The sequence below is a fragment of the Cebus imitator genome, unplaced genomic scaffold (assembly GCF_001604975.1).
Source record: "Cebus imitator isolate Cc_AM_T3 unplaced genomic scaffold, Cebus_imitator-1.0 Scaffold10, whole genome shotgun sequence".
NCBI lineage: Eukaryota > Metazoa > Chordata > Mammalia > Primates > Cebidae > Cebus > Cebus imitator.
In genome coordinates this window covers 5,634,342-5,644,725 of record NW_016107325.1, presented here as the reverse complement: position 1 = coordinate 5,644,725, position 10,384 = coordinate 5,634,342, and positions in this window count along the sequence as shown.

Here is a 10,384-nt window from a genome sequence, read left to right as displayed (position 1 = left end):
GGAGGCTGAGGCAGGAGAATTGCCTGAACCCAGGAGGTGGAGGTCACAGTGAGTCGAGATGGCACCCCTCCACCCCAGCCAAAAAAAAAGTGTAAAACTTTGTCTCAAAAAAAAAAAAAAAAAAATTGGACCATTAAGGCTTATACAAGAACAGTTGAGCTATTAATTGTTCTGACTGAAAAACATTTAAATATAATACATCAAATCTTATATATGCATTTATATATTTTTTTCATAAGGTAACTTTAATGAGACTAGAATGCAAAAAGGCTTGCTTGAGTTGTGATACTAACTATGGTATCTCTGCTATGGAATCGCTTCAAAGGTGATGCTTTATAATAAAATGCTTTGGAAATTTGGATGACATCAGTGCATTATGACAGATTTCACTAGTATGTTAAATGTTTCTAGTGAATTTTGAAATGTAGGAGGAATTTAAAAATAACTTTAGGCTGGGCACAGTGGCTTATCCCTGTAATCCCAGCACTTTGGGAGGCCAAGGCAGGTGGATCACCTGAGGTCAGGAGTTCGAGACCAGCCTGACCAACATGGAGAAACCCCGTCTCTACTAAAAATACAAAAATTAGCCGGGCATGGTGGCTCATGCCTGTAATCCCAGCTACTTGGGAGGCTGAGGCAGGAGAATCACCTGAACCCAGGAGACGGAGGTTGCAGTGAGCTGAGATTGCACCATTGCACTTCAACCTGGGCAACAAGAGCAAAACTCCGTCTCAAAATAAAATAAAATAACTCTAAAAACATGCATATTGCATATATTTTTAAAATCTATTCAGTTTTTTTCTACCCTGCATGTGTATGGACTCTGTAGTGCTATAGTAAGTAATTAAACAATAATGTGACACATGAGAAAGATTTAAAACCAATTAAAACTACTAAAAACTATACAACCTAAAAACCCCAGCGGGGAAAGGTGGCTCACGACTGTAATCCCAGCACCTTGAGAGGCCGAGGTAGGCAGATCACGAGGTCAAGAGATGGTGACCATTCTGGCCAACATGGTGAAACTCTATATCTATTAAAAATACAAAAATTAGCTGGGCATGGTGGCACGCACCTGTAGTCCCAGCCTCTCGGGAAGCTGAGGCAGGAGAATCCCTTGAACCCAGGAGGCAGAGGTTAGTTACAGTGAGCCAGATCTCGCCACTGCACTCCAGCCTGGTAACAGAGAGAGACTCTGTGTCTCAACAAAAAAACAAAAACAATAACAAAAAAAAATGCTGTTTATTTTGTTAGTGTAAAAAAGGATTTATTTCAATGGTTAATGTTTCATGTAATCTTCCCAAAAATATAGTAAAAAGAAAAAAAAAAAAGCACAAAAAGTCTGGAAACCTTACGCTGCTACCTTTGTGACTTTAGGTCATTTACCAGCTTTGGGCCTTAGTGTGCAGAGAGAGTGGTGTTTAACTTCTTATTCTTATTCTCACTCTTATTCTGGAACATTTTGTCAAATGGAATCTTACATAGGGCACCAATATATAAAACTGATAAATGCAGAGCTGCTCTGCTAAGGTGGTGGGTGGGAAAAACCTGGAGCCCTCTCCAGATTTGTTGATGCTATTTTTTGCTGTGTAAAAGTTTCAAAAAACATTTAATGGCTTTGCTTTTGCTTCTGGGTTGTGTATAATCAGAAAAATATCTTAGTGTAAAACTTTTAAAACATCTCTTCTTTCTTCAAAAATTTTTATATTCAAACCCTTCATTGATCTGGATTTTATTTTGGCGTAAGGGCTCCAGCTTCACATTTTTTGAGGTTTCTACCTAGTTTTTCCTCCATTTATTAAGCAATTTGTCTTTATCCTGTTGATTTGAAATGTCAGCTTTCTCATGTAATAAACTGTCCATATCATGGAATCTGTTTCTAGTTTCTGGTACTTAAGTTTTAGGAATCTATCCCCATTCTGCCATTCACCAATGACCAAGAAGGACAAATATCTTGTAGTCCTGTTTTTAGATTTTATTTTTATTTTTTATGTGAAGACTTTCAGTTATATACACAAATGGTTAGCTTTGTTTAACTTCGCATGTCACATTTACCATTCTTCATTGTCAACTGTGTAAAAAATATTGTCATCTATTACATCTACAATCAAATAAGACATTCAGTGGTCCTCCCACCTTATCCAAGGGGGACATCCAAGATTCCCAGTGGATGTCTGAAACTTTAGACGATACCAAGCCATATATATGTGTCTTTGTGTGTGTATGGGGGGGTGTATAAATATATATACTGTGCACAAATTTCTTTTTTCTTCTTCACAATATCACAGATAGAAGATTTGTTCTTGGCATAGATCACAGCAAACTCAGCATATGATTTTATTTCTTTCCTTATTGAGAACTTTCATCTTTTCCTTAAAAGAAGCATTTGATGGCTTCTTCTTGGCATAGGCAAATTGCCAGCACCACTACTCTTGCATTTGGGGGCCATTATTAAATAAAATAAAAGTTGTTTGAATACAAGTACTGTGATACCACAACAGTCCATCTATAGCCAAGATGGTTACTGACTGTCTAATGAACAGGTAGCAGCCTACAGCATGGAGATGCAGGACACAAGGCTGATTCCCATCTGGGTAAGACTGAGCGGAACAATGTGAGATTTCATCACACCACTCAGAATGGTGTACAGTTTCTAACTTAAGAATTATTTATGTCTGAAAACTTTCACTTAAAATTTTCAGACCATGGTTAGCCACAAAATTGCCAATAAGCGGAGACTACTACATATAAATTATTATTAGAGTGCTAAGAGCTTGAATTCTGGAGTCAGAATGAGGACAATTATGATACTCAGTAGGGTTGATTATGATACTCATTAGGGTTATTGTGAGGATTAAATGACAATATTTGTAGACTACTAAGCATTATGTCTTATTGTTGCATATAATCTGTAAATCAATCTATGTAGTTTGTAAGTGATACATTTTATCTTTTTATTTATTTATTTATTTATTTATTTATTTATTTATTTATTTATTTTGAGACGGAGTTTCGCTCTTGTTACCCAGGCTGGAGTGCAATGGCGCGATCTCGGCTCACCGCAGCCTCCGCCTCCTGGGTTCAGGCAATTCTCCTGCCTCAGCCTCCTGAGTAGCTGGGATTACAGCCACGTGTCACCATGCCCAGCTGATTTTTTGTATTTTTAGTAGAGACAGGGTTTCACCATGTTGACCAGAATGGTCTCGATCTCTTGACCTTGTGATCCACCTGCCTCGGCCTCCCAAAGTGCTGGGATTACAGGCCTGAGCCACCGCGCCCGGCCCCATTTTATCTTTTTAAAAGTTGCTACCCTTAAATATTTTATTGTATTTATTTTATTTTATTTTATTTTATTCTTGATACAAGGTCTCATTCTCTCACCAAGGCTGGAGTGCAGTGGTGCAATCATAGCTCACTGCAGCCTTGGTCTCCTGGGCTCAAGAAGCAATCCTTCCACTTCAGCCTCCTAACTAGCTGAGACTACGGTGTGCTCCACCATGCCTAGCTGATTTGTTTTTTTGTTTTGTTTTGTTTTTTGTATTTTTTGGTAAAGACTGGGGTCTCCCTGTGTTGCCTAGGATAGTCTCAAACTCCTGAGCTCAAGGGATCCTCCGACCTCAGTCTGGCCTCCCTTGAATTTTTAATGTGCTTATTTAACTTACCAGTGTCTAAATTTAATCAGTATCTCTCTCATTTCTGGCTAAGCAGGAACCTTAACATGCTTGAACTCCAATAAACTTCTCTTTCATCTTTCAAATTATTATTGTCCAGTTTCACCTTGCTTTTGAACCTCTCATGATTAATCATTATATTTATTTTTTCACAGTCAATGTTAGACTTACCCTCATGATTACTGATTTCTTTGCTTACCATTGTTTCTTGCATATGGACTTTATTGCCTTCTTGTTGAAATACAAAAATAAATGTATTTTTTAAGTGAAAATCTATGAATAGTAAACTTCCTTTGACTTTGAAAATATATTTTTTCTAGGCCGGGCGCGGTGGCTCAAGCCTGTAATCCCAGCACTTTGGGAGGCCGAGGCGGGTGGATCACGAGGTCAAGAGATCGAGACCATCCTGGTCAACATGGTGAAACCCCGTCTCTACTAAAAATACAAAAATTAGCTGGGCATGGTGGCGCATGCCTGTAATCCCAGCTACTCAGGAGGCTGAGGCAGGAGAATTGCCTGAACCCAGGAGGCGGAGGTTGCGGTGAGCCGAGATCGCGCCATTGCACTCCAGCCTGGGTAACAAGAGGGAAACTCCGTCTTAAAAAAAAAAAAAAAAAAAAAAGAAAATATATTTTTTCTTACTCTTATATGATGATTTAACTAGCTACGTTCTAGGTTTTTGGTTATTTTCCCTCAGAATATTAAAAATACTGTTCTGTTTTCAGTCATTTATTTTTGCTACTTTTTGTAGGTACTCCTTTTTTTTTTGGTTTGGTGATGGTTTCTTTTTGTTTGTTTGTTTTTCTGAGATTTTTGTCCTTGAATTTAATATTTGGAGTTTCATTTTGTTATATATAGAGAGAGCAATGATTCATTTTAATTTAATTTTTCAGATTTCAGTGCCCTTCTTCAGTTTGAGGAATTCAAGTGTTTCGTCAATTCTGAAAAATTCTCAGCCATCTTCTTTTCTTTGCTTCCCCCCACTCCTCTCCACTCCTTTCATCTGTAACTGCTATTAGAGATATACGGTTGGCCCTTGCACAATGGGAGTGAAAAAGATTAGGAGCACTCAGCCCTGTGCAGTCTAAAATCTGTGTATAGCTTTTGATATTCCCCAAATTTAGTTTTTAATAGCCTACTGTTGAACAGAAGCCTTACCTATAATATAAACAGTCAATTAACACATATTTTATATGTCATATGTATTTTTTTAAAGATGGAGTTTTGCTCTGTTATTCAGGCTGTAGTACAGTGGTGTGTTAATACCTCACTGCAGCCTCGAACTTCTGGCCTTAGAAATCCTCCTGCCTCAGTCTCCTGAGAAGCTGGAACTAAAGGTGCAAGCCACCTTGCCCAGCTGATAATCTTTTGTTTGTTAAACCACTACGATTTTTGAGTTGTTTGTTATGCAACATAAACCTAGTTTCTCCAGAGTCGTCTTTCTTGCTTAGCATCCCCCTTTTCTAAAATCTTCTTGCTGGGACTCTGACTAGGAGTTTTTCTATCCCTCAGAATCCCAGTAGGAAACAGATACATATTTAAAAGACAGTTTAATGAAGACTTCATTAAGAGATGTGGGCAAGTTTAGGAGAACTCAACAAGGGATAGTGTTAGGATGGAATTAGGTTCGTCAATGGTAGGAAGCCATTACTACTCTTAGACTTATAGGGGCAAAGGAAGTAGTTGGTACAAGGGACCTGAGAGGAGATCCGTAGCCACATGCTATGGACCTTCTGAGAGGAACTATGGCCTTAGTGGAATTCAGACATTCTCAAGCTGAGACCTGGCAGGGAGGGAGCCAGAAAACTGAATACGCTAATTCAAGCTTGTCCAGTCCACAGGCCCGAGGGCTGCAGGCCATCTTTGAATGTAGCACAACACAAATTCGTAAACTTTCTTAAAACTTTATGAAGTTTTTTTGCAATATTTTTATTTTAGCTCATCTGTTATCATTAGTGTTAGTATATTTTATGTGTGGTCCAAGACAATTCTTCCTCTTCCATTGTGGTCCAGGGAAGCCAAAAGATTGGATACCCCTGTGCTACTTTCTTTCTTTCTTTTCCTGCTCTCTTACTTCCTGCAATTAGCCAAACCCAAACAGAAGCCAGAAGGCAAGGAAGTCTTCTAGAGGCGAGCCTCTCAGGGCAGAGAGTGGGGTGGGGAACGTGGGGAAGGTGAAGTATGACGTTGAGGGACGAACAGAAAAAAATATCTAGTGCAAACCTCATCAAGTCTTAACATATCCTGCTCAGGAAAATTAAATCAACAAATGACATCTAAGGAGGAATTTCATGGCCAAACCACACCTTGACAATTACTTTGAAAGTTATAAGGATTAGGCAAAATGCACTGATTTTAGCAGACCATGCTGGGATATTCACTCAATTTAGGGGACCATGTGTGTCTTCCCTGAGATTAGTTAAAAATTACTTTAGAATTAATTAAAATTAAAATTTTTAAAAATTAACACAGGAAACGGGTATATTTATATTTGAACTGAATAAACTTTAAAAATAAGATGATCAGTGTATTTTATCTTTAAAATCACCTTCCTACCAATGATGTAAGATGTAATTTTGGCCATCCAGCAACTTCCCACTCTAGCTTATTGTGAGATCTTTCAATATATAAACCTAATCTTATTAGTCTTCAAGACCCTAGTATCTTGCATGGTTCTCAAGAAGCAGAATAAATGAATGAATAAATGGATGTTAACCACAAACAATTCTGCAGGATGGAGAGTGAAGGAATTTATATATTACTTGAACAAGAGTTTATATCTGTGCTGTAACAATGCAGCCCTATTTTGAAGGATGCACACGATTGTTGGAAGTGGGAACAGATGTTTATTTTAGTGCCCCCCTGGTGTTTTCTTTTGTTTTGTTTTACTTTTAAGAATAATCTGTGAACTCAAGTGAATTATGTCATTATAAAGGTAAATTTATTTTGGCTATATGTTTTTGAAAAATTATTTGCAAACTTTTTCCCTTCCTTTCTCTCCCCTTCATCTTCTTTCCCACCCCTTCCTCCTTCCCTTCCCCTTCCCCTTCTTTTCTTTCTTTTGTCTCACTGTCACCCAGGCTACAGAGCAGTGATGTGATCTCAGCTCACTGCAACCTCCACCTCCCACATTCAAGCGATTCTCTTGTCTCCGCCTCCTGAGTAGCTGGGACTACAGTACAGATGCCCCCCATTATACTCAGCTAATCTTTGTATGTTTAGTAGAGATGGGGTTTTATCATGTTGGACAGGCTGGTCTCAAATTCCTGGCCTCAAGTGATCCACCCATGTTGGCCCCCCGAAGTGCTGAGATTACAGGTGTGAGCCATCACAGCTGGCCCTTTCTTCTTTTTTATTTTTGTTTGTTTTTTAGAGATGGGATCTCTCTATGTCTCCCAGGCTAGAGTGCAGTGGCATGGGCATGATCATAGCTTATTGCAGTTTATAACTCCTGGACTCAAGCAACCCCTCTGCCTCAGCCCGGCTGCAGTCCTGTAGCTAGGACTACAGGTGTGCACCACCACACCTTGCAGATTTTTTATTTTTATTTTTATAGAGACAGTCTCACTATGTTGCCTAGACTGGTCTCAAACTCCTGGCCTCAAGTGATCCTCTAGCCTCAGTCTCCTAAAGTGTTGGGATTACAGGCATGAGCCACCATGCCTTGCCTCTTATATTTTATTATTATTATTTTGAGACAAAGTCTCATTCTGTCACCCAAGCTGGAGTGCAGTGGCGGGATCACAATTCACTGCAGCCTCAAACACCTGGCCCCAAGTGATCCCACCTCACCCTCCAGAGTAGCTGGGACTACAGGTGTGCACCACCAACTTGGCTAATTTTTGATTCATGTTTTGTAGAGATGAGGTCTCTCTGTGTTGCCCAGGCTGCTCTTGAACTCCTGGACTCAAGTGATCTGCCCTCCTCAGTCTCCCAAAGTGCTGGGATTACAGGCCTAAGCCACGGGCCCGGCCACTTCTTGGCCTCTTTTATATCTTTAACCAGTGAAGCTTTAAGATCAAATGCTGTTTATTCTTTATTAGTACATATTGTTTTTGGCAAATCTCATAACCATGGGACACCAACCAATCAATTTCAGCATGGAAGTTAAGAACAGCTGCTCTCTAGCCTGGGCAAAATAGCCAGATCTTGTCTCTGATTTAAAAAAAAAAAAAAAAAGCAAGGAGTAATGGCTCACATCTGTAATCCCGGCACATTGGGAAGCCAAGGTGGGAGGATGACCTGAGCCCAGGAGTTTGAGACCAACCTGGGCAACACGGCAAAACCCCGTCTCTACCAAAAATAAAAAAATTAGGGGTATGGTAGCACATGCCTGTAGTCTCAGCCACCCTGGAGGCTGAGGTGAGAGAATGGCTTGAGCCCAGGAGGCAGAGGTTGCAGTGAGCTGAGATTGCACCACCGCACTCCAGCCTGGGTGATAAGAGTCAGATCTTGTCTCAAGATAAATAAATAAATAGCCAGGTATGATGGCCCATACCTGCAGTCCTATCTATTCAGGAGTCTGAGGCAGGAGACTGAGGCTGCATTGAGCTGTGATCGCACCACTGCACTCCAGCGTGGACAGCAGGGCAACACCTTGTCTCAAAAAAAGAAAAAGAACAACAGCTCTCAGGCTTACATAATTTAGCTGATTATTTACATTGTTAAAATATTAAGTGTGAAGTGTGCAAGCATGAGGGCCCATGTATTTAGTTTATAAGAGGTAGTAAAAATTATGAACAATTATGTCTATGTTCTGCTGAAGAAAACTATAATACTTTTGACAGAACCTACTGTCATTTATGATCATTAAGAATCAATATATAAAACATTTACCTAGAGATAATTGTTTTTTCTTATTTTATTTTTCTAAGACAAGGGTCATATTTAGGTAGAATGACTTAATTCAAATACTTTTAAGGGTGGATAAAGAAGGATTAATGGGTACAAAAAATGCAGTTACATAGTAGGAATAAGATCTAGTGTTAGGTGGCACACTAGACTATTATTGTTAACTATAGTAGCCATAGTTAACAATAATTACTATAGTTTGCAATAATTTATGCTGTATTTCAAAATAACTAGAGGAATGGATGTTGAATGTTCCCAAATAACAATGTTAAGGTGATGGATATCCCAGTTACCCTGATTTGATCATAACACATTGTATGTTTGTATAAAAATACATGTACCCCATAAATATGTACAACTATTATGTAGCCATACAAATTAAAAATTAAAATTATAAAAGGAATTTTATGATGATAGATATCAGTTGATATAAAATTTAAATAGGGTAGCTTAGAAGTATATGAATGAATTCATAGGTTTTGTTTTTGAGACAAGGTCTCATTGTCACCCAGGCTGAAGTTCAATGTGCAATCATAGCTCACTGCAGCCTCGATTTCCCAGGCTTATGCGATCCTCCCACCTCAGCCTCCCAAGTAGCTGGGAGTACTGGCCCATGCCACCATGCCCAGCTAATTTTTGTATTTTTTTGTGGAGACGGGGTCTCACTGTTTTTGCCCAGGCTGGTCTCGAACTCCTGGGTTCAAGTGATCCTCCCACTTCAGCCTTCCAAAGTGCTGGGATTACAGGTATGAGCCACTGTTCCCAGACTGGATTAGTGGTTTTTATAGCTGAGGAAGATGAACATATCTAAATATCTTGTTTCCAGATACTGGAGGTAAAGCTGAATAACTGCTTACTCATTTTTTCCCTAAGAATTGTGACATACTTGTTAATAAAAATCAAAATGTTAAGATTTGCCTTTTTTTAAAAAAACTATCAAAACAGAAAACATGATGAATGAGAAAGAAATAGAAAGACAAAAAGAAAACACAGAGATAGGAAAGAAAAATGCTACAAATATATATTGAGACCTACAAGAGTCTAGGGAAAAAAAAGGTATTTTTTTCTTTTTTTTTTTTTGAGGCAGAGTCTTGCTCTATCGCCAGGCTGGAGTGCAGTGGTGCGATCCTGGCTCACTGCAACTTCCGTTTTCCGGTTTCAAGCAATTCTCCTGCCTCAGCCTCCCCAGCAGCTGGGACTGCAGGCGCGCACCACCACGCCCAGCTAATTTTTTGTGCTTTTTAGTAGAGACGGGGTTTCACCATGTTGGCAAGGATGGTCTCCATCTCTTGACCTCGTGATCCACCCGCCGCGGCCTCTCGAAGTGCTGGGATTACAGGTGTGAGCCACCGCGCCCAGCCAAAACATAACTATTTTAACAAATCTTTTAGAAAGATTTTCCTTTAGGGGTTCTGAGCACATATAGACATGAGGTACTTGACCCTCTTTTCTTTCTTTTTTAGACTCACATATCATAATCACTCTGCATTTAGATTGAGTCAGTTCAATGGCAAAATAAGGTGGAGAACCAGCTGATTTTCAATGTATTTCACTATTTTTCAAGACAATACTTTGGTTTCCTATTGTCTATCATATAAAATAGATCTTAAAGGAATAATTTATTACATGTCCCTAATGCCATTCTTGTGCTACTTCTTTTTACTCTCTACCTTGGCCTCTGCATCAACATTGCATGTTAATTTCAAGTTTATGCTTCTATCTTATATGCCTTTTTCTCCTTGTCATTTTAAATCTGTCACTGTCTTCTAGCTCTTGCTCAAAACAGCTTAAATCCTTCCTTGTCCAATCATATTCCATCTAACATATTTCCGTTCAGTACTTGTTCAGTTTTACTATTGACT